We start from the raw sequence: 25503 nt of genomic DNA, 5'->3' as shown, positions 1-25503 counted from the left end.
CATAGTGAGTAAAACCAATATTTTGTATTTGCAAAACTTACAAAAACAACTGATTCTAGTAAAACTCACATGGATACAATATTACAGGTATTTTTAGACATAATGCATGTTTGGTTTTGGAGATATGTTTATACTACTTTTACATTTAGTATGACAGTTATACTGTCCATCTATCCATCCATTTTATACCGCTTATTCCCTTCGGGGTCGCGGGGGGCGCTGGAGCCTATCTCAGCTACAATCGGGCGGAAGGCGGAGAAACACCCTGGAAAAGTCGCCACTTCATCATATTAAGTACAAAAAAAAAAAGTTTCTTTACAAACCTTACAAAATATGTTTTTCCAGTAATCTCACAAAGATACATTTCTCCAGGCATTATAGCCCTTTCGCATGTGTGGTTTGGTAGTTATGTTTAATTAACTGTCAAATTGAATGTGACAGTATACTATCATGGTGAGTAAAACCAATATTTTGTAATTGCAAACCTTACTACAACAATTGATTTTAGTAAAACTCGCATGGATACAAAATTACAGGCATTTTTAAACATAATGCATGTTTGGTTTTGGAGTTATGTTTATATATTTTTTACATTTAGTATTACAGTTATACTGTCATATTGAGTAAAAAAAACTAACTTTTGTCTTCATAAACCTTAAAAAAAAAAATTTTCCAGTAAAACTCACAAAGATACATTTCTCCAGGCATTATTAGCCATTAACCATGTTTGGTTTAGAGTTATGTTTAAATAACTGTCATATTGAGTGTGGCAGATATACTGTCATTATGAGTAAAACCTATTTTTTGTATTTGTAAAATTACCAAAATAACTGATTCTGATAAAACTAACATGGATAAAATATTACAGGATTTTTTAGACACAAAGCATGTTTCCATCATATTGAGTAAAAAAAACTAACTTGTGTCTATACAAACCTTACAAAATATTTTTTTTCAAGTACAACTCACAAAAATAAATTTCTCCAGTTATTATTAGCCATTTTGCATCTGTGGTTTAGAATTTGTGTTTAAATAACAGTCAGATTGAATGTGACAGTATACTGTCATAGTAAGTAAAACCTAATTTTTGTATTTGTAAACCTTAACAAAATACCTGATTCTAGTAAAACTCACATAGATTCAATATTACAGGTATTTTTAGACGGATTGCATGTTTGGTATTGGAGTTATGTTTATATAACTTTTACATTTATTATGACAGTTATACAAACATATTAAATAAAAAAAAATATTTTGTGTCTTATCAAACCTTACAAATTTTTTTTTTCCTGTAAAATTCACAAAGATACATTTCTCCAGGCATTATTAGCCATTTTGCATGTGTGGTTTAGGAGTTATGTTAACATAACCGTCATATTGAGGGTGGCAGTTATACTGTCATTATGAGTAAAACCTAATTTTTGTAATTATAAACCTTAAAAAAATTCCTGATTCTGGTAAAATTCACATAGATACAATATTACAGGCATTTTTAGACATAATGCATGTTTGGTTTTGGAGTTATGTTTATATACATTTTTCCAGGCATTATTAGCTATTTATCATGTTTGGTTTAGGAGTTATGTTTAAATAACTGTCATATCAAATAATGCAGTTATACTGTCATTATGAGTAAAACCCAAGTTTTGTATTTGTAAACCATACCAAAATACCTGATTCTGGTAAAACTCATATAGATTCAATATTACAGGCAGTTTAAGACGGATTGCAAGTTTGGTTTAGGAGTTTAGTTTTGGAATGATGTTTATATTACTTTTATATTTAGTTTGACAGTTATACCATCATATTGAGTAAAAAAAAAAACTTTTGTCTTTACAAACCTTACAAAATATTTTTTTCTAGTAAAACTCACAAAGATACATTTGTCCAGGCATTATTAGCTATTTAGCATGTTTGGTTTAGGAGTTATGTTTAAATAACTGTTATTTTGAATATGGCAGTTATACTGTCATTATGGGTAAAACCCAATTTTTGTATTTGTAAACCTTACCAAAATACCTGATTCTGGTAAAACTCACATAGATACAATATTACAGGCATTTTTAGACATAATGCATGTTTGGTTTTGGAGTTTTGTTTATATACATTTTTCCAGGCATTATTAGCCATTCATCATGTTTGGTTTAGGAGTTATGTTTAAATAACTGTCATATCAAATAATGCAGTTATACTGTCATTATGAGTAAAACCCAAGTTTTGTATTTGTAAACCTTACCAAAATACCTGATTCTGGTAAAACTCACATAGATTCAATAATACAGGCATTTTTAGACGTATTGCAAGTTTGGTTTTGGAGTTATGTTTATTTAACTTTCATATTTAGTATGACAGTTTTACAGTCATATTAAGTAAAAAAAACTAACTTGTGTCTTTACAAACCTTATAATTTGATTTTTTTTCCCAGGAAAACTCACAAAGATACATTTCTCCAGGCATTATTAGCCATTTTGTATTTGTGGTTTTGGAGTTACAGTATGTCTAAATAACTGTCAGGTGGAATGTGACAGTATACTGTCATAGTGAGTAAAACCTAATTTTTGTATTTGTAAACCTTATTGAGGAAAAAAAAAAATAACTTGTGTCTTGATAAACCTTACTTTTTTTTTTTCCCAATAAAGCTCACAAAGATACATTTCTCCAGGCATAATTAGTCATTTATCATGTTTGGTTTAGGAGTTATGTTTAAATAACTGTCATATTGAGTGTGGCAGTTATACTGTCATTATGAGTAAAACCTATTTTTTGTATTTGTAAACCTTACCAAAATACCTTATTCTGGTAAAACCCACATCGATACAATATTACAGGAATTTTTAGACATATAGCATGTTTGGTTTTGGAGTTATGTTTATATAACTTTCATATTTAGTATGACAGTTATACCATCATATTGAGTAAAAAAAACCTAATTTGTATCTTTACAAATCTTACAAAATATTGTTTTCCAGTAACATTCACAAATATACATTTCTCTAGGCATTATTAGTCATTTTGCATTTGTGTTTTAGGAGTTATGTTTAATTAACTGTCATATTGAGAGTGGCAGTTATATTGTCACTATGAGTAAAACATAATTTTTGTATTCGTAAACCTTACCAAAATACCTGAATCTGATAAAGCTCACATATATTCAATATTACAGGCATTTTTAGACGGATTGCATATTTGGTTTTGGAATTATGTTTATATAACTTTCATATATAGTATGACAGCTAAACTGTTAAATTGTGTAAAAAAAACTAACTTGTGTCTTTACAAACCTTACAAAATATTTTTTCCAGTAAAACTCACAAAGATACATTCCTCAAGGCATTATTAGCCATTTTGTCAGTATACTGTCAATATGAGTAAAACTAATATTTTGTATTTGTAAACCTTACAAAAACAACTGATTATAGTAAAACTCACATGGATACAAAATTATAAGCATTTTTAAACACAATGCATGTTTGGTGGCAGTCATTGTGGCAGTTACACTGTCATTATGAGTAAAACCTAAATTTTGTAATTGTAAACCTTACCAAAATACCTGATTCTGGTAAAACTCACATAGATACAATATTACAGGCATTTTTAGACATAATGTATGTTTGGTTTTGGAGTTATATTTATATAACTTTCATATTTAGTATGACAGTTATACCATCATATTAAATAAAAAAAACTAACTTGTGTCTTTATAAACCTTACAAATTATTTGTTTCCAGTAAAACTCACACTGATACATTTCTCCAGGCATTATTAGCCATTTATCATGTTTGGTTTAGGAGTTATGTTTAAATAACTGTCATATCAAATGTTGCAGTTTTACTGTCATTATGAGTAAAACCCAAGTTTTGTATTTGTAAACCTTACCAAAATACCTGATTCTGGTAAAACTCACATAGATTAAATATTACAGGCAGTTTAAGACATATTGCAAGTTTGGTTTAGGAGTTTGGTTTTGGAATTATGTTTATATAACTTTCATATTTAGTATGACAGTTATACCATCATATTGAGTAAAAAAAAACTAACTTTTGTCTTTACAAACCTTACAAAATATTTTTTTTCTAGTAAAAATCACAAAGATACATTTCTCCAGGCATTATTAGCCATGTATCATGTTTGGTTTAGGAATTATGTTTAAATAACTGTCATGTTGAGTGTGGCAGTTATGTTGTCATTATGAGTAAAACCTATTTTTTGTATTTGTAAACCTTACCAAAATACCAGATTCTGGTAAAACTCATATAGATACAATATTACAGCAATTTTTAGACATAAAACATGTTTGGTTTAGGAGTTGTGTTTTAATAACTGTCAGATTGAATGTGACAGTATACTGTCATAGTGAGTTAAACCAATATTTTGTATTTGCAAACCTTACAAAAACAACTGATTCTAGTTAAACTCACATGAATACAATATTACAGGCATTTTTAGACATAATGCATGTTTGGTTTTGGAGTTATGTTTATAATTTTTTTTACATTTAGTATGACAGTATTACCGTCATATTGAGAAAGAAAAAAATAACTTGTGTCTTTACAAACCCATTCATCCATCCATTTTCTACCGCTTATTCCCTTTGGGGTCGCGGGGGGCGCCGGAGCCTCTCTCAGCTACAATCGGGCGGAAGGCGGTGTACACCCTGGACAAGTTGCCACCTCATCGCAGTCTTTACAAACCTTAAAAAATTGTTTTTTTTCCCCTGTAAAACTTAAAAAGATACATTTTCCAGGCATTATTAACCATTTTGCATGTGTGGTTTAGGAGTTATGTTTACATAACTGTCATATTGAATGTGGCAGTTATACTGTCATTATGAGTAAAACCTATTTTTTGTTTTTGTAAACCTTACCAAAATACCTGATTCTAGTAAAACGAACATAGATTCATTGGTTTTGGAGTTATGTTAATATAACTTTCATATTTAGTATGACAGTTATATCATCATATTGAGTAAAAAATTTAACTTCTTTATAAACCTTACAAATTCGTTTTTTCCAGGAAAACTCATAAAGATACATTTCTCCAGGCATTATTAACCATTTTGCATGTGTGGTATAGGAGTTATGTTTACATAACTGTCATATTAAATGTGGCAGTTATACTGTCATTATGAGTAAAACCAAATTTGTGTATATGTAAACCTTACCAAAATACCTGATTCTGGTAAAACTCACATAGATACAATATTACAGGCATTTTTAGACGTATTGCAAGTTTGGTTTTGGAGTTATGTTTATTTAACTTTTGTATTTAGTATGCCAGTTATACTGTCATATTAAGTAAAAAACTAACTTGTGTGTTTACAAACCTTACAATTTTTTTTTTTCAGGAAAACTCACAAAGATACATTGCTCCAGGCATTATTAGCCATTTTGCATTTTTGGTTTAGGAGTTATGTTTAAATAACTGTCATATTGAGTGTGGCAGTTATACTTTCATTATGAGTAAAACCTAGATTTTGTATTTGTAAACCTTACCAAAATACCTGATTCTGGTAAAAATCACATAGATACAATATTACAGGCATTTTTAGACACAATGCATGTTTGGTTTTGGAGTTATGTTTATACAACTTTCATATTTAGTATGACAGTTATACCATTATAATGAGTAAAAAAAAATAACTTGTGTCTTTATAAACCTTACTTTTTTTTTTTCCAGTAAAACTCACAAAGATACATTTCTCCAGGTATAATCAGCCATATATCATGTTTGGTTTAGGAGTTATGTTTAAATAACTTTCATATTGAGTGTGGCAGTTATACTGTCATTATGAGTAAAACCTATTTTTTGTACAACATCGATACAACATTACAGGAATTTTTAGACATAAAGCATGTTTGGTTTTGGAGTTATGTTTATATAATTTTCATATTTAGTATGAAAGTTATACCATCATATTGAGTAAAAAAACAAACTAATTTGTATCTTTAAAAACCTTACAAAATATTGTTTTCCAGTAAAATTCACAAATATACCTTTCCTAGGCATTATTAGTCATTTTGCATTTGTGTTTTAGGAGTTATGTTTAAATAACTGTCATATTGAGTGTGGCAGTTATACTGTCACTATGAGTAAAACCTAATTTTTGTTTTTGTAAACCTTACCATAATACCTGATTCTGATAAAACTCACGTATTGCATATTTGGTTTTGGAGTTGTGTTTATATAACTTTCATATATAGTATGACAGCTATACTGTAAAATTGTGTAAAAAAACAAACTAACTCGTGTCTTTACAAACCTTACAAAATATTATTTCCAGTAAAATTCACAAAGATACATTCCTCAAGGCCATATTGTCAGATTGATTGTGACAGTATACTGTCATTATGAGTAAAACTAATATGTTGTATTTGTAAACCTTACAAAAACAACTGATTCTAGTAAAACTCACATGGATACAAAATCATAGGCATTTTTAGACATAATGCATGTTTGGGGGCAGTCAATGTGGCAGTTATACTGTCATTATGAGTAAAACCTAATTTTTTTATTTTTCAACCTTACCAAAATACCTGATTCTGGTAAAACTCACATAGATACAATATTACAGGCATTTTTAGACATAATGCATGTTTGGTTTTGACGTTATGAGTAAAAAAACTAACTTTTGTCTTTACAAACCTTACAAAATATTTTTTTTTCCAGTTAAACTCACAAAGATACATTTCCCCAGGCATTATTAGCCATTTAACATGTTTGGTTTAGGAGTTATGTTTACATAACTGTCATATTAAATGTGGCAGTTATACTGTCATTATGAGTAAAACCAAATTTGTGTATATGTAAACCTTACCAAAATACCTGATTCTGGTAAAACCCACATCGATACAATATTACAGGAATTTTTAGACACAAAGTATGTTTGGTTTTGTAGTTATGTTTTTATAACTTTTATATTTAGCATGACAGTTATACCATCATATTGAGTAATAAAACACTAATTTGTATCTTTACAAACCTTACAAAATATTGTTTTCCAGTAAAATTCACAAATATACATTTCTCTAGGCATTATTAGTCATTTTTCATTTGTGTTTTAGGAGTTATGTTTAAATAACTGTCATATTGAGTGTGGCAGTTATACTGTCACTATGAGTAAAACCTAATTTATTTATTTGTAAACCTTACCAAAATACCTCATTCTGATAAAACTCACATATAATAAATATTACAGACATTTTTAGATGGATTGCATGTTTGGTTTTGGAGTTATGTTTATAAAACTTTCATATAAAGTATGACAGCTATACTGTAAAATTAAGTAAAAAAAAACTAACGCGTGTCTTTACAAACCTTACAAAATTTTTGTTCCAGTAAAATTCACAAAAATACATTCCTCCAGGCATTATTAGCCATTTTGTCGGATTGATTGTGACATTATACTCTCATTATGAGAAAAACTAATTAACCTTACAAAAACAACTGATTTTAGTAAAACTCACGTAGATACAAAATTATAGGAATTTTTAGACATAATGGTTTTGGAGTTATGTTTAAATAATTGTCATATTGAATGTGGCAGTATACTGTCATTATGTGTAAAACCTAATGTTTGTATTTGTCAACCTTACCAAAATACCTGATTCTGGTAAAACTAAAAAAGATACAATATTACAGGCATTTTTAGACAAAATGCATTTTGGTTTTGGAGTTATGTTTATATAACTTTCATATTTAGTATGACAGTTATACCATCATATTAAATAAAAAAAATAACTTGTGTCTTTATAAACCTTACACATTATTTTTTTCCAGTAAAACTCACAAAGATACCTTTCTCCAGGCATTATTAGTCACTTATCATGTTTGGTTTAGGAGTCATGTTTAAATAACTGTCATATCAAATGTTGCAGTTATACTGTCTCTATGAGTAAAACCCAAGTTTTGTATTTGTAAAAACCTTACCAAAATACCTGATTCTGGTAAAACTCACATATATTCAATATTACAGGCATTTTTAGACGGATTGCAAGTTTGGTTTTGGTGTTATATTTATTCATTTTTCATATTTAGTATGACAGTTATACTGTCATATTGAGTAAAAAAAAGCTAACTTGTGTCTTTACAAACCTTACAAACTATTTTTTTCCTGTAAAACTTACAAAGATACATTTCTCAATATGCCAGTAATGTTCTTAAAATCCTGAGATAATGCGAAAAAAGCAATAAAAATGTTTTTCACCAAACATGCAACATGTCTAATAATGCCTGAAGACATGTATCTTTGTTAGTTTTACTAGGAAATTTATTTTTTTGTAAGTTTTACAAACACTCAAGTTAGTTTTTTTAATACCATATGACAGTATAACTGTTATACCAAATATGAAAGTTATATAAACATATCTCCAAAACTGAACATGCATTATGTCTAAAAATGCATAAAATATTGTATCTATGTGAGTTTTACAAGAATCAGTTAATTTGGTAAGGTGTACAATTACATAAATTAGGGGTTTACTCATAATGACAGTTAACTGCTACATTCAATTTGACTGTTATTTAAACATAACTCCCTAACCACACATGCAAAATAGGTTAATAAAGCCTAAAACAATGCATCCTTGTGAGTTTTACTTGAAACATATGCAATTTTAAGGCTTGCAAACACAAAAAGAAGTATTTTACACACTATGACAGTAATGTTCTTAAAATCCTGAGATAATGCGAAATAAGCAATACAAATGTTTTTCAACATATTTCCTATACCAAACATGCAACATGTCTAATAATGCGTGAAGATATGTATCTCTGCTAGTTTTACTAGAAAAAATATCTTTTGTAAGTTTTACAAAGAGGCAAGTTAGTTTTTTTAATTCAATATGACAGTATAACTGTCATACCAAATATGAAATATATATAAACATAACTCCAAAATTGAACAAGCATTATGTTTAAAAATGCCTAAAATACTGTATCTATGGGAGTTTCACCAGAATCAGGTAATTTGGTAAGGTTTACAAATACAATTTTTTTTTTCATAATGACAGTTAACTGCTACATTCAATTTGACTGTTATTTAAACATAACTTCCTAATCACACATGCAAATAGGTTAATAAAGCCTAAAACAATGCATCCTTGGGAGTTTTACTCGAAACATTTGCTATTTTATGGCTTGCAAACACAAAAAGTCGTTTTTTACTCATTATGACAGTAATGTTCTTAAAATCCTGAGATAATGCGAAATAAGCAATAAAAATGTTTTTCAATACAATTCCTACATCAAACTTGCAACATGTCTAATAATGCCTGAAGACATGTATCTTTGTTAGTTTTACTAGAAAAATTATCTTTTGTAAGTTTTGCAAAGAGGCAAATTAGTTTTTTTAATTCAATATGACAGTATAACTGTCATACCAAATATGAAAGTTATATAAACATAACTCCAAAATTGAACAAGCATTTTGTTTAAAAATGCCTAAAATATTGTATTTATGTGAGTTTCACCAGAATCAGGTAATTTGGTAGTTTATAAATAAATTTTTTTTTTTCATAATGACAGTATAACTGTTACATTCAATTTGACTGTTATTTAAAAATAACTTCCTAATCACACATGCAAATAGGTTAATAAAGCCTAAAACAATGCATCCTTATGAGTTTTACTCGAAACATTTGCTATTTTATGGCTTGCAAACACAAAAAGTCGTTTTTTACTCATTATGACAGTAATGTTCTTAAAATCCTGAGATAATGCGAAATAAGCAATAAAAATGTTTTTCAATATAATTCCTACATCAAACTTGCAACATGTCTAATAATGCCTGAAGACATGTATCTTTGTTGGTTTTACTAGAAAAATTATCTTTTGTAAGTTTTGCAAAGAGGCAAATTAGTTTTTTTAATTCAATATGACAGTATAACTGTCATACCAAATATGAAAGTTATAGAAACATAACTCCAAAACTGAACCTGCATTATGTCTAAAAATGCCTAAAATATTGTATCTATTTGAGTTTTACAAGGATCAGTTAATTTGGTAAGGTGTACAATTCCATAAATTAGGGGTTTACTCATAATGACAGATAACTGCTACTATCAATTTGACAGTTATTTAAACATAACCTCTAACTACACATGCAAAATAGGCTAATAAAGCCTAAAACAATGCATCCATGTGAGTTTTACTCGAAACATATGCTATTTTAAGGCTTGCAAACACAAAAAGTAGTTTTTTACTCATTATGACAGTAATGTTCTTAAAATCCTGAGATAATGCGAAATAAGCAATAAAAATGTTTTTCAACATATTTCCTACACCAAACATGTAACATGTCTAATAATGCGTGAAGATATGTATCTCTGTTAGTTTTACTAGAAAAATTATCTTTTGTAAGTTTTGCAAAGAGGCAAGTTAGTTTTTTTAATTCAATATGACAGTATAACTGTCATACCAAATATGAAATATATATAAACATAACTCCAAAATTGAACAAGCATTATGTTTAAAAATGCCTAAAATATTGTATCTATGTGAGTTTCACCAGAATCAGGTAATTTGGTAAGGTTTACAAATACAAAAATTAGGGGTTTACTCATAATGACAGTTAACTGCTACATTCAATTTGACTGTTATTTAAACATAACTCCCTAACCACACATGCAAAATAGGTTAATAAAGCCTAAAACAATGCATCCTTGTGAGTTTTACTTGAAACATATGCAATTTTAAGGCTTGCAAACACAAAAAGAAGTATTTTACACACTATGACAGTAATGTTCTTAAAATCCTGAGATAATGCGAAATAAGCAATAAAAATGTTTTTCAACATATTTCCTATACCAAACATGCAACATGTCTAATAATGCGTGAAGATATGTATCTCTTGGTTTTTATAGAAAAAATATCTTTTGTAAGTTTTACAAAAAGGCAAGTTTGTTTTTTTAATTCAATATGACAGTATAACTGTCATACCAAATATGAAATATATATAAACATAACTCCAAAATTGAACAAGCATTATGTTTAAAAATGCCTAAAATATTGTATCTATGGGAGTTTCACCAGAATCAGGTAATTTGGTAAGGTTTACAAATACAATTTTTTTTTTCATAATGACAGTTAACTGCTACATTCAATTTGACTGTTATTTAAACATAACTTCCTAATCACAGATGCAAATAGGTTAATAAAGCCTAAAACAATGCATCCTTGGGAGTTTTACTCGAAACATTTGCTATTTTAAGGCTTGCAAACACAAAAAGTAGTTTTTTTACTCATTATGACAGTAATGTTTAAAATCCTGAGATAATGCGAAATAAGCAATAAAAATGTTTTTCAATATATTTCCTACATCAAACATGCTACATGTCTAATAATGCCTGAAGATATGTATCTCTGTTAGTTTTACTAGAAAAATTATCTTTTGTAAGTTTTGCAATGAGGCAGGTTAGTTTTTTTAATTCAATATGACAGTATAACTGTCATACCAAATATGAAATATGTATAAACATAACTCCAAAATTCGACAAGCATTATGTTTAAAAATGCCTAAAATATTGTATCTATGGGAGTTTCACCAGAATCAGGTAATTTGGTAAGGTTTACAAATACAATTTTTTTTTTCATAATGACAGTTAACTGCTACATTTAATTTGACTGTTATTTAAACATAACTTCCTAATCACACATGCAAATAGGTTAATAAAGCCTAAAACAATGCATCCTTGGGAGTTTTACTCGAAACATTTGCTATTTTATGGCTTGCAAACACAAAAAGTCGTTTTTTACTCATTATGACAGTAATGTTCTTAAAATCCTGAGATAATGCGAAATAAGCAATAAAAATGTTTTTCAATATAATTCCTACATCAAACTTGCAACATGTCTAATAATGCCTGAAGACATGTATCTTTGTTAGTTTTACTAGAAAAATTATCTTTTGTAAGTTTTGCAAAGAGGCAAATTAGTTTTTTTAATTCAATATGACAGTATAACTGTCATACCAAATATGAAATATATATAAACATAACTCCAAAATTGAACAAGCATTTTGTTTAAAAATGCCTAAAATATTGTATCTATGTGAGTTTCACCAGAATCAGGTAATTTGGTAGTTTATAAATACATTTTTTTTTTCATAATGACAGTATAACTGTTACATTCAATTTGACTGTTATTTAAAAATAACTTCCTAATCACACATGCAAATAGGTTAATAAAGCCTAAAACAATGCATCCTTGTGAGTTTTACTCGAAACATTTGCTATTTTATGGCTTGCAAACACAAAAAGTCGTTTTTTACTCATTATGACAGTAATGTTCTTAAAATCCTGAGATAATGCGAAATAAGCAATAAAAATGTTTTTCAATATAATTCCTACATCAAACTTGCAACATGTCTAATAATGCCTGAAGACATGTATCTTTGTTAGTTTTACTAGAAAAATTATCTTTTGCAAGTTTTGCAAAGAGGCAAATTAGTTTTTTTAATTCAATATGACAGTTATAGAAACATAACTCCAAAACTAAACCTGCATTATGTCTAAAAATGCCTAAAATATTGTATCTATTTGAGTTTTACAAGGATAGGTTAATTTGGTAAGGTGTACAATTCCATAAATTAGGGGTTTACTCATAATGACAGATAACTGCTACATTCAATTTGACAGTTATTTAAACATAACTTCTAACCACACATGCAAAATAGGCTAATAAAGCCTAAAACAATGCATCCATGTGAGTTTTACTCGAAACATATGCTATTTTATGGCTTGCAAACACAAAAAGTAGTTTTTTACTCATTATGACAGTAATGTTCTTAAAATCCTGAGATAATGCGAAATAAGCAATAAAAATGTTTTTCAACATATTTCCTACACCAAACATGTAACATGTCTAATAATGCGTGAAGATATGTATCTCTGTTAGTTTTACTAGAAAAATTATCTTTTGTAAGTTTTGCAAAGAGGCAAGTTAGTTTTTTTAATTCAATATGACAGTATAACTGTCATACCAAATATGAAATATATATAAACATAACTCCAAAATTGAACAAGCATTATGTTTAAAAATGCCTAAAATATTGTATCTATGTGAGTTTCACCAGAATCAGGTAATTTGGTAAGGTTTACAAATACAAAAATTAGGGGTTTACTCATAATGACAGTTAACTGCTACATTCAATTTGACTGTTATTTAAACATAACTCCCTAACCACACATGCAAAATAGGTTAATAAAGCCTAAAACAATGCATCCTTGTGAGTTTTACTTGAAACATATGCAATTTTAAGGCTTGCAAACACAAAAAGAAGTATTTTACTCACTATGACAGTAATGTTCTTAAAATCCCGAGATAATGCGAAATAAGCAATAAAAATGTTTTTCAACATATTTCCTGTACCAAACATGCAACATGTCTAATAATGCGTGAAGATATGTATCTCTGTTGGTTTTTATAGAAAAAATATCTTTTGTAAGTTTTACAAAAAGGCAAGTTAGTTTTTTTAATTCAATAAGACAGTATAACTGTCATACCAAATATGAAATATATATAAACATAACTCCAAAATTGAACAAGCATTATGTTTAAAAATGCCTAAAATATTGTATCTATGGGAGTTTCACCAGAATCAGGTAATTTGGTAAGGTTTACAAATACAATTTTTTTTTTCATAATGACAGTTAACTGCTACATTCAATTTGACTGTTATTTAAACATAACTTCCTAATCACAGATGCAAATAGGTTAATAAAGCCTAAAACAATGCATCCTTGGGAGTTTTACTCGAAACATTTGCTATTTTAAGGCTTGCAAACACAAAAAGTAGTTTTTTTACTCATTATGACAGTAATGTTTAAAATCCTGAGATAATGCAAAATAAGCAATAAAAATGTTTTTCAATATATTTCCTACATCAAACATGCTACATGTCTAATAATGCCTGAAGATATGTATCTCTGTTAGTTTTACTAGAAAAATTATCTTTTGTAAGTTTTGCAATGAGGCAGGTTAGTTTTTTTAATTCAATATGACAGTATAACTGTCATACCAAATATGAAATATATATAAACATAACTCCAAAATTGAACAAGCATTTTGTTTAAAAATGCCTAAAATATTGTATCTATGTGAGTTTCACCAGAATCAGGTAATTTGGTAGTTTACAAATAAAATTTTTTTTTCATAATGACAGTAAAACTGTTACATTCAATTTGACTGTTATTTAAAAATAACTTCCTAATCACACATGCAAAATAGGTTAATAAAGCCTAAAACAATGCATCCTTGTGAGTTTTACTTGAAACATATGCAATTTTAAGGCTTGCAAACACAAAAAGAAGTATTTTACTCATTATGACAGTAATGTTCTTAAAATCCTGAGATAATGCGAAATAAGCAATAAAAATGTTTTTCATCATATTTCCTACACCAAACATGCAACATGTCTAATAATGCGTGAAGATATGTATCTCTGTTAGTTTTACTAGAAAAATTATCTTTTGTAAGTTTTGCAAAGAGGCAAGTTAGTTTTTTTTAATTCAATATGACAGTATAACTGTCATACCAAATATGAAATATATATAAACATAACTCCAAAATTGAACAAGCATTTTGTTTAAAAATGCCTAAAATATTGTATCTATGTGAGTTTCACCAGAATCAGGTAATTTGGTAGTTTACAAATAATTTTTTTTTTTCATAATGACAGTAAAACTGCTACATTCGATTTGACTGTTATTTAAAAATAACTTCCTAATCACACATGCAAATAGGTTAATAAAGCCTAAAACAATGCATCCTTGTGAGTTTTACTCGAAACATTTGCTATTTTAAGGCTTGCAAACACAAAAAGTAGTTTTTTACTAACTTTGACAGTAATGTTCTTAAAATCCTGAGATAATGCGAAATAAGCAATAAAAATGTTTTTCAATATAATTCCTACATCAAACATGCAACATGTCTAATAATGCCTGAAGACATGTATCTTTGTTAGTTTTAATAGAAAAAATATATTTTATAAGTTTTGCAAAGAGGCAAGTTAGTTTTTTTAATTCAATATGACAGTATAACTATCATACCAAATATGAAAGTTATAGAAACATAATTCCAAAACTAAACATGCATTATGTCTAAAAATGCCTAAAATATTGTATCTATTTGAGTTTTACAAGGATCAGTAAATTTGGTAAGGTGTACAATTCCATAAATTAGGGGTTTACTCAAGGGGTTTAAGGCTTGCAAACACAAAAAGTAGTTTTTTACTCATTATGACAGTAATGTTCTTAAAATCCTGAGATAATGCGAAATAAGCAATAAAAATGTTTTTCAACATATTTCCTACACCAAAAATGCAACATGTCTAATAATGCGTGAAGATATGTATCTCTGTTAGTTTTACAAGAAAAATTATCTTTTGTAAGTTTTGCAAAGAGGCAAGTTAGATTTTTTAATTCAATATGACAGTATAACTGTCATACCAAATATGAAATATATATAAACATAACTCCAAAATTGAACAAGCATTATGTTTAAAAATGCCTAAAATATTGTATCTATGTGAGTTTCACCAGAATCAGGTAATTTGGTAAGGTTTACAAATACAAAAATTAGGGGTTTACTCATAATGACAGTTAACTGCTACATTCAATTTGACTGTTATTTAAACATAACTCCCTAACCACACATGCAAAATAGGTTAATAAAGCCTAAAAGAATGCATCCTTGTGAGTTTTACTTGAAACATATGCAATTTTAAGGCTTGCAAACACAAAAAGTAGTTTTTTACTAATTTTGACAGTAATGTTCTTAAAATCCTGAGATAATGCGAAATAAGCAATAAAAATGTTTTTCAATATAATTCCTACACCAAACATGCAACATGTCTAATAATGCCTGAAGACATGTATCTCTGTTAGTTTTACTAGAAAAATTATCTTTTGTAAGTTTTGCATAGAGGCAAGTTAGTTTTTTTTAATTCAATATGACAGTATAACTGTCATACCAAATATGAAATATATATAAACATAACTCCAAAATTGAACAAGCATTTTGTTTAAAAATGCCTAAAATATTGTATCTATGTGAGTTTCACCAGAATCAGGTAATTTGGTAGTTTACAAATAAAAATGTTTTTTCATAATGACAGTAAAACTGCTACATTCGATTTGACTGTTATTTAAAAATAACTTCTTAATCACACATGCAAATAGGTTAATAAAGCCTAAAACAATGCATCCTTGTGAGTTTTACTCGAAACATTTGCTATTTTAAGGCTTGCAAACACAAAAAGTAGTTTTTTACTCATTTTGACAGTAATGTTCTTAAAATCCTGAGATAATGCGAAATAAGCAATAAAAATGTTTTTCAATATAATTCCTACACCAAACATGCAACATGTCTAATAATGCCTGAAGACATGTACCTTTGTTAGTTTTAATAGAAAAAATATATTTTGTAAGTTTTGCAAAGAGGCAAGTTAGTTTTTTTAATTCAATATGACAGTATAACTGTCATACCGAATATGAAATATATATAAACATAACTCCAAAATAGAAAATGCATTTTGTCTAAAAATGCCTAAAATAGTGTATCTATGTGAGTTTCACCAGAATCAGGTAATTTGGTAAGGTTTACAAATACAAAAATTAGGGGTTTACTCATAATGACAGTTAACTGCTACATTCAATTTGACTGTTATTTAAACATAACTCCCTAGCCACATATGCAAAATAGGTTAATAAAGCCTAAAACAATGCATCCTTGTGAGTTTTACTTGAAACATATGCAATTTTAAGGCTTGCAAACACAAAAAGAAGTATTTTACTCATTATGACAGTAATGTTCTTAAAATCCTGAGATAATGCGAAATAAGCAATAAAAATGTTTTTCATCATATTTCCTACACCAAACATGCAACATGTCTAATAATGCGTGAAGATATGTATCTCTGTTAGTTTTACTAGAAAAATTATCTTTTGTAAGTTTTGCAAAGAGGCAAGTTAGTTTTTTTTAATTCAATATGACAGTATAACTGTCATACCAAATATGAAATATATATAAACATAACTCCAAAATTGAACAAGCATTTTGTTTAAAAATGCCTAAAATATTGTATCTATGTGAGTTTCACCAGAATCAGGTAATTTGGTAGTTTACAAATAAAATTTTTTTTTCATAATGACAGTAAAACTGCTACATTCGATTTGACTGTTATTTAAAAATAACTTCCTAATCACACATGCAAATAGGTTAATAAAGCCTAAAACAATGCATCCTTGTGAGTTTTACTCGAAACATTTGCTATTTTAAGGCTTGCAAACACAAAAAGTAGTTTTTTACTAACTTTGACAGTAATGTTCTTAAAATCCTGAGATAATGCGAAATAAGCAATAAAAATGTTTTTCAATATAATTCCTACATCAAACATGCAACATGTCTAATAATGCCTGAAGACATGTATCTTTGTTAGTTTTAATAGAAAAAATATATTTTATAAGTTTTGCAAAGAGGCAAGTTAGTTTTTTTAATTCAATATGACAGTATAACTATCATACCAAATATGAAAGTTATAGAAACATAATTCCAAAACTAAACATGCATTATGTCTAAAAATGCCTAAAATATTGTATCTATTTGAGTTTTACAAGGATCAGTAAATTTGGTAAGGTGTACAATTCCATAAATTAGGGGTTTACTCATAATGACAGATAACTGCTACATTCAATTTGACAGTTATTTAAACATAACTTGTAACCACACATGCAAAATAGGCTAATAAAGCCTAAAACAATGCATCCATGTGAGTTTTACTCGAAACATATGCTATTTTAAGGCTTGCAAACACAAAAAGTAGTTTTTTACTCATTATGACAGTAATGTTCTTAAAATCCTGAGATAATGCGAAATAAGCAATAAAAATGTTTTTCAACATATTTCCTACACCAAAAATGCAACATGTCTAATAATGCGTGAAGATATGTATCTGTGTTAGTTTTACAAGAAAAATTATCTTTTGTAAGTTTTGCAAAGAGGCAAGTTAGATTTTTTAATTCAATATGACAGTATAACTGTCATACCAAATATGAAATATATATAAACATAACTCCAAAATTGAACAAGCATTATGTTTAAAAATGCCTAAAATATTGTATCTATGTGAGTTTCACCAGAATCAGGTAATTTGGTAAGGTTTACAAATACAAAAATTAGGGGTTTACTCATAATGACAGTTAACTGCTACATTCAATTTGACTGTTATTTAAACATAACTCCCTAACCACACATGCAAAATAGGTTAATAAAGCCTAAAACAATGCATCCTTGTGAGTTTTACTTGAAACATATGCAATTTTAAGGCTTGCAAACACAAAAAGTAGTTTTTTACTAATTTTGACAGTAATGTTCTTAAAATCCTGAGATAATGCGAAATAAGCAATAAAAATGTTTTTCAATATAATTCCTACATCAAACATGCAACATGTCTAATGATGCCTGAAAATATGTATCTTTGTTAGTTTTACTAGAAAAATTATCTTTTGTAAGTTTTGCAAAGAGGCAAATTAGTTTTTTTAATTCAATATGACAGTATAACTATCATACCAAATATGAAAGTTATAGAAACATAACTCCAAAACTAAACATGCATTATGTCTAAAAATGCCTAAAATATTGTATCTATTTGAGTTTTACAAGGATCAGTTAATTTGGTAAGGTGTACAATTACATAAATTAGGGGTTTACTCATAATGACAGTTAACTGCTACATTCAATTTGACTGTTAGTTAAACATAACTCCCTAACCACACATGCAAAATAGGTTAATAAAGCCTAAAACAATGCATCCTTGTGACTTTTACTCGAAACATTTGCTATTTTAAGGCTTGCAAACACAAAAAGTAGTTTTTTACTCATTTTGACAGTAATGTTCTTAAAATCCTGAGATTATGCGAAATAAGCAATAACAATGTTTTTCAACATAATTCCTACACCAAACATGCAACATGTCTAATAATGCCTGAAGACATGTGTCTTTGTTAGTTTTACTAGAAAAAATATCTTTTTTAAGTTTTGCAAAGAGGCAAGTTAATTTTTTTAATTCAATATGACAGTATAACTGCCATACCAAATATGAAAGTTATATAAACATACCTATAAAACTAAACATGCATTATGTCTAAAAATGCCTAAATATTGTATCTATGTGAGTTTTACTAGAATCAGTAAATTTGATAAGGTGTACAATTACATAAATTAGGGGTTTACTCATAATGACAGATAACTGCTACATTCAATTTGACAGTTATTTAAACATAACTTCCTAACCACGAATGCAAAAAGGCTAATAAAGGCTAAAACAACTTATCCTTGTGAGTTTTACTCGAAACATATGCTTTTTTAAGGTTTGCAAACACTAAAAGTATTTTTTTACTCAATATGACAGTAATGTTCTTAAAATCCTGAGATAATGAGAAAAAAGCAATACAAATGTTTTTCAACATAATTCCTACACTAAACGTGCAAAATGTCTAATAATGCCTGGAGACTTGTACCCTGTTAGTTTCACTAGAAAAAATAACTTTTGTAGGTTTTGCCATGACGCAAGTTAGTTTTTTTTAATTCAATATGACAGTATAACTGTCATACCAAATATAAAAGTTATATAATAACTCCAAAACTGAACATGCATTTTGTCTAAAAATGCCTGTAATATTGTTTCTATGTGAGTTTTACCAGAATCAAGTAATTTGGTAAGGTTTACAAATACAATTTTTTTTTTTTTTTTCCATAATGACAGTATAACTGCTACATTCAATTTGACAGTTATTTAAACATAACTCCTAAACCAACCATGGCTAATAATGCCTGGAGAAATGTATCTTTGTGAGTGTTACTAGAAACAAATATTTTGTAAGGTTTGTAAAGAAACTCAACATGATGGTATAACTTTCAAACTAAATATAAAAGTAATATAAACATAATTCAAAAACCAAACTCCTAAACCAAACTTGCAATCCGTCCTAAACTGCCTGTAATATTGAATCTATATGAGTTTTACCAGAATCAGGTATTTTGGTAAGGTTTACAAAAACAAAACTTGAGTTTTACTCATAATGACAGTATAACTGCATTATTTGATATGACAGTTATTTAAACATAACTCCTAAACCAAAGATGATAAATGGCTAATAATGCCTGGAAAAATGTATATAAACATAACTCCAAAACCAAACATGGATTATGTCTAAAAATGCCTGTAATATTGTATCTATGTGAGTTTTACCAGAATCAGGTATTTTGGTAAGGTTTATAAATACAAAATTTAAGTTTTATCATAATGACAGTATGACTGCCATATTCATAATGACAGTTATTTAAACATAACTCCTGAACCAAACATAATAAATGGCTGTTAATGCCTGGAGAAATGTATACAAACATAACTCCAAAACCAAACATGCATTATGTCTAAAAATGCCTTTAGTATTGTATCTATGTGAGTTTTACCAGAATCAGGTATTTTGGTAAGGTTGAAAAATACAAAAATTAGGTTTTACTCATAATGACATTATACTGTCACATTTAATCTGACAAAATGGCTATAATGCCTTGAGGAATGTATCTTTGTGAATTGTACTGGATAAAATATTTTGTAAGGTTTGTAAAGACACGTTGTTTTTTTACACCATTTAACAGTATACTGTATATCATATATACTATATATGAAAGTTATATAAACACAACTCCAAAACCAGATATGCAATCCGTCTAAAAATGCCTGTAATATTGAATACATGTGAGTTTTATCAGAATCAGGTATTTTGGTAAGGTTTACAAAAACAAAAATTAGGTTTTACTCATAGTGACAGTATAACTGCCACACTCAATATGACAGTTAATTAAACATAACTCCTAAAACACAAATGCAAAATGACTAATAATGCCTAGAGAAAATGTGTGAATTTTACTGGAAAACAATATTTTGTAAGGTTTGTAAAGATACAAATTATTTTTTGTTTTTTACTCAATATGATGGTATATGAATTTTACTGGAAAACAATATTTTGTAAGGTTTATAAAGACACAAGTTTTTTTTTTTTTTCTTACTCAATAGGATGGTATAACTGTCATACTAAATATAAAAGTTGTATAAACATAACTCCAAAACCAAACATGCATTATGTCTAAAAATGCCTGCAATATTGTATCTATGTGATTTTTACCAGAATCAGGTATTTTTGGTAAGGTTTACAAATACAAAAATTAGGTTTTACTCACTATGACAGTATACTGTCACATTCAATCTGACAGTTATTTAAACATACTGTAACTCCTAAACCACAATTAAAAAATGGCTAATAATGCCTGGAAAAATGTATGTTTGTGAGTTTTTCTTGAAAAATGTTTTTTTATAAGGTTTGTAAAGAAACAAGTTTTTTTTTTTTTACTTAATATGACAGTATAACTGTCATACTAAATATGAAAGTTAAATAAACATAACTCCAAAACAAAACTTGCAATATGTCTAAAAATGCCTGTAATATTGAATCTATCTGAGTTTTACCAGAATCAGGTATTTTGGGAAGGTTTACAAATACAAAACTTGGGTTTTACTCATAATGACAGTATAACTGCATTATTTGATATGAAAGTTATATAAACATAACTCCAAAACCAAACATGCTTTATGTCTAAAAATTCCTGTAATATTGTATCGATGTGGGTTTTACCAGAATAAAGTATTTTTGGTAAGGTTTACAAATACTAAAATTAGGTTTTACTCACTATGACAGTATACTGTCACATTCAATCTGAAAGTTATTTAAACATACTGTAACTCCTAAACCACGATTACAAAATGGCTAATAATGCCTGGAAAAATGTATCTTTGTGAGTTTTTCTTGAATTTTTTTTTTTATAAGGTTTGTAAAAAAACAAGTTAGTTTTTTTACTTAATATGACAGTATAACTGTCATACTAAATATGAAAGTTAAATAAACATAACTCCAAAACCAAACTTGCAATACGTCTAAAAATGCCTGTAATATTGAATCTATGTGAGTTTTACCAGAATCAGGTATTTTGGTAAAGTTTACAAATACAAAAATTGGGTTTTACTCATAATGACAGTATAACTGCCATATTCAAAATAACAGTTATTTAAACATAACTCCTAAACCAAACATGCTAAATGGCTAATAATGCCTGGAGAAATGTATCTTTGTGAGTTTTACTAGAAAAATATATTTTGTAAGGTTTGTAAAAAAAAAAGTTTTTTTTTTTTTACTCAATATGATGGTATAACTGTCAAACTAAATATAAAAGTAATATAAACATAATTCCAAAACCAAACTCCTAAACCAAACTTGCAATCCGTCTTAAACTGCCTGTAATATTGAATCTATATGAATTTTACCAGAATCAGGTATTTTGGTAAGGTTTACAAATACAAAACTTGGGTTTTACTCATAATGACAGCATAACTGCATTATTTGATATGACAGTTATGTAAACATAACTCCTATACCACACATGCAAAATGGTTAATAATGCCTGGAGAAATGTATATTTGTGATTTTTACCAGAAAAAAATATTTTGTAAGGTTTTGTAAAGTTAGTTTTTTTTTACTCAATATGATGGTATACTGTCATACTAAATATGAAAGTTATATAAACATAATTCCAAAACCAAACTCCTAAACCAAACTTGCAATCTGTCTTAAACTGCCTGTAATATTGAATCTATGTGAGTTTTACCAGAATCAGGTATTTTGGTAAGGTTTACAAATACAAAACTTGGGTTTTACTCATAATGACAGTATATCTGCAACATTTGATATGACAGTTATTTAAACATAACTCCTAATCCAAACATGATAAATGGCTAATAATGCCTGGAGAAATGTATCATTGTAAGTTTTACTGGAAACAAATAATTTGTAAGGTTTATAAAAACACAAGTTAGTTTTTTTTTTTTACACAATTTAACAGTATAGCTGTCATACTATATATGAAAGTTATATAAACATAATTCCAAAACCAAATATTTAATCTGTCTAAAAATGCCTGTAATATTGAATATATGTGAGTTTTCTCATAATCAGGTATTTTGGTAAGGTTTACGAATACAAAAATTAGGTTTTACTCATAGTGACAGTATAACTGCCACACTCAATATGACAGTTAATTAAACATAACTCCTAAAACACAAATGCAAAATGACTACTAATGCTTAGAGAAATGTATATTTGTGAATTTTACTGGAAAACAATATTTTGTAAGGTTTGTAAAGATACACATTTTTTTTTTTTACTCAATATGATGGTATAACTGTCATACTAAATATGAAAGTTATAAAACATAACTTCAAAACCAAACATGCTTTATGTCTTAAAATTCCTGTAATATTGTATCGATGTGGGTTTTACCAGAATCAGGTATTTTGGTAAGGTTTACAAATACAAAAAATAGGTTTTACTCATAATGACAGTATAACTGCCACACTCAATATGACAGTTATTTAAACATAACTCCTAAACCAAACATGATAAATGACTAATTATGCCTGGAGAAATGTATCTTTTTGAGTTTTACTGGGGGAAAAAAAAATGGCAAGGTTTATAAAGACACAAGTTATTTATTTTTTTTACTCAATATGATGGTATAACTGTCATACTAAATATGAAAGTTGTATAAACATAACTCCAAAACCAAACATGCATTATGTCTAAAAATTCCTGCAATATTGTATCTATGTGATTTTTACCAGAATCAGGTATTTTTGGTAAGGTTTACAAATACAAAAATTAGGTTTTACTCACTATGACAGTATACTGTCACATTCAATCTGACAGTTAATTAAACATGACTCCTAAACCACAAATACAAAATGGCTAATAATGCCTGGAGAAATGTATCTTTGTGAGTTTTCCTGGAAAAAAAATAAAAAATGTATAAGGTTTGTAAAGACACAAGTTAGTTTTTTTACTTAATATGACAGTAAAACTGTCATACTAAATATGACTAACTAAAAAAACTAACTTGTGTCTTTTTAAACCTTACAAATTCTTTTTTTTTTCAGTAAAAGTCACAAATATTCTTTTCTCTAGGCATTATTAGCCATTTAGCATGTTTGGTTTAGGAGTTATGTTTAAATAACTGTCATTTTGAATGTGGCAGTTATACTGTCATTATGAGTAAAACATAATTTTTGTATTTGTAAACCTTACCAAAATACCTGATTCTGGTAAAACTCACATAGATTCAATATAACAGGCATTTTTAGACGGACTGCAAGTTTGGTTTTGGAGTTATGTCTATTTAACTTTCATATTGAGTAAAAAAAAAACTAACTTGTGTTTTTACAAAATTTAAAAAATATTTTTTTTCCAGAAAAATTCACAGAGATACATTTCTCCAGGCGTAATTAGTCACTTTGAATGTGTGGTTTAGGAGTTATGTTTAAATAACTGTCAGATTGAATGTGACAGTATACTGTCATAGTGAGTAAAACCAATATTTTGTATTTCCAAAACTTACAAAAACAACTGATTCTAGTAAAACTCACATGGATACATCATTACAGGCAATTTTAGATATAATGCATGTTTGGTTTTGTAGTTATGTTTATACAACTTTTACATTAAGTATGACAGTTATACTGTCATATTGAGTAAAACAAAACTAACTTATGTCTTTACAAACCATACAAAATAAAGTTTTTCCAGTAAAACTCACAAAGACACATTTCTCCAGGCATTATTAGCCATATAGCATGTTTGGTTTAGGAGTTATGTTTAAATAATTGTCATTTTGAAGGTGGCAGTTATACTGTCATTATGAGTAAAACCTAATTTTTTTATTTGTAAACCTTACCAAAATACCTGTTACTGGAAAAAATATTTTGTAAGGTTTGTATAGACACAAATTAGTTTCTTTTAATAAAGCCTAAAACAATGCATCCTTGTGAGTTTTACTCAAAACATATGCTTTTTTAAGGCTTGCAATTACAAAAATTAGTTTTTTTTCTCAATATGACAGTGATGTTTTTAAAATCCTGATATAATGCGAAAAAAGCATTAAAATAGTTTTTCAACATAATTCCTAAACCAAACATGCATTATGTCTAAAAATTCCTGTAATATTGTATCGATGTGGGTTTTACCAGAATCAGGTATTTTGGTAAGGTTTACAAATACAAAAAATAGGTTTTACTCATGATGACAGTATAACTGCCACACTCAATATGACAGTTATATAAACATAACTCCAAAACCAAACATGCATTATGTCTAAAAATGCCTACAATATTGTATCCAAGTGATTTTTACCAGAATCAGTTATTTTTGGTAAGGTTTACAAATACAAAAATTAGGTTTTACTCACTATGACAGTATACTGTCACATTCAATCTGACAGTTATTTAAACATATTGTAACTCCTAAACCACAAATACAAAATGGCTAATAATGTCTGGAGAAATGTATCTTTGTGAGTTTTCCTGGGGAAAAAAAAAAAAAAGTATAAGGTTTGTAAAGACAC

This window comes from Nerophis lumbriciformis, linkage group LG29, assembly GCF_033978685.3.
Source record: "Nerophis lumbriciformis linkage group LG29, RoL_Nlum_v2.1, whole genome shotgun sequence".
Taxonomy (NCBI): domain Eukaryota; kingdom Metazoa; phylum Chordata; class Actinopteri; order Syngnathiformes; family Syngnathidae; genus Nerophis; species Nerophis lumbriciformis.
The sequence above is the reverse complement of the archived record's forward strand: the minus strand, read 5'-3'. Positions refer to the sequence as shown.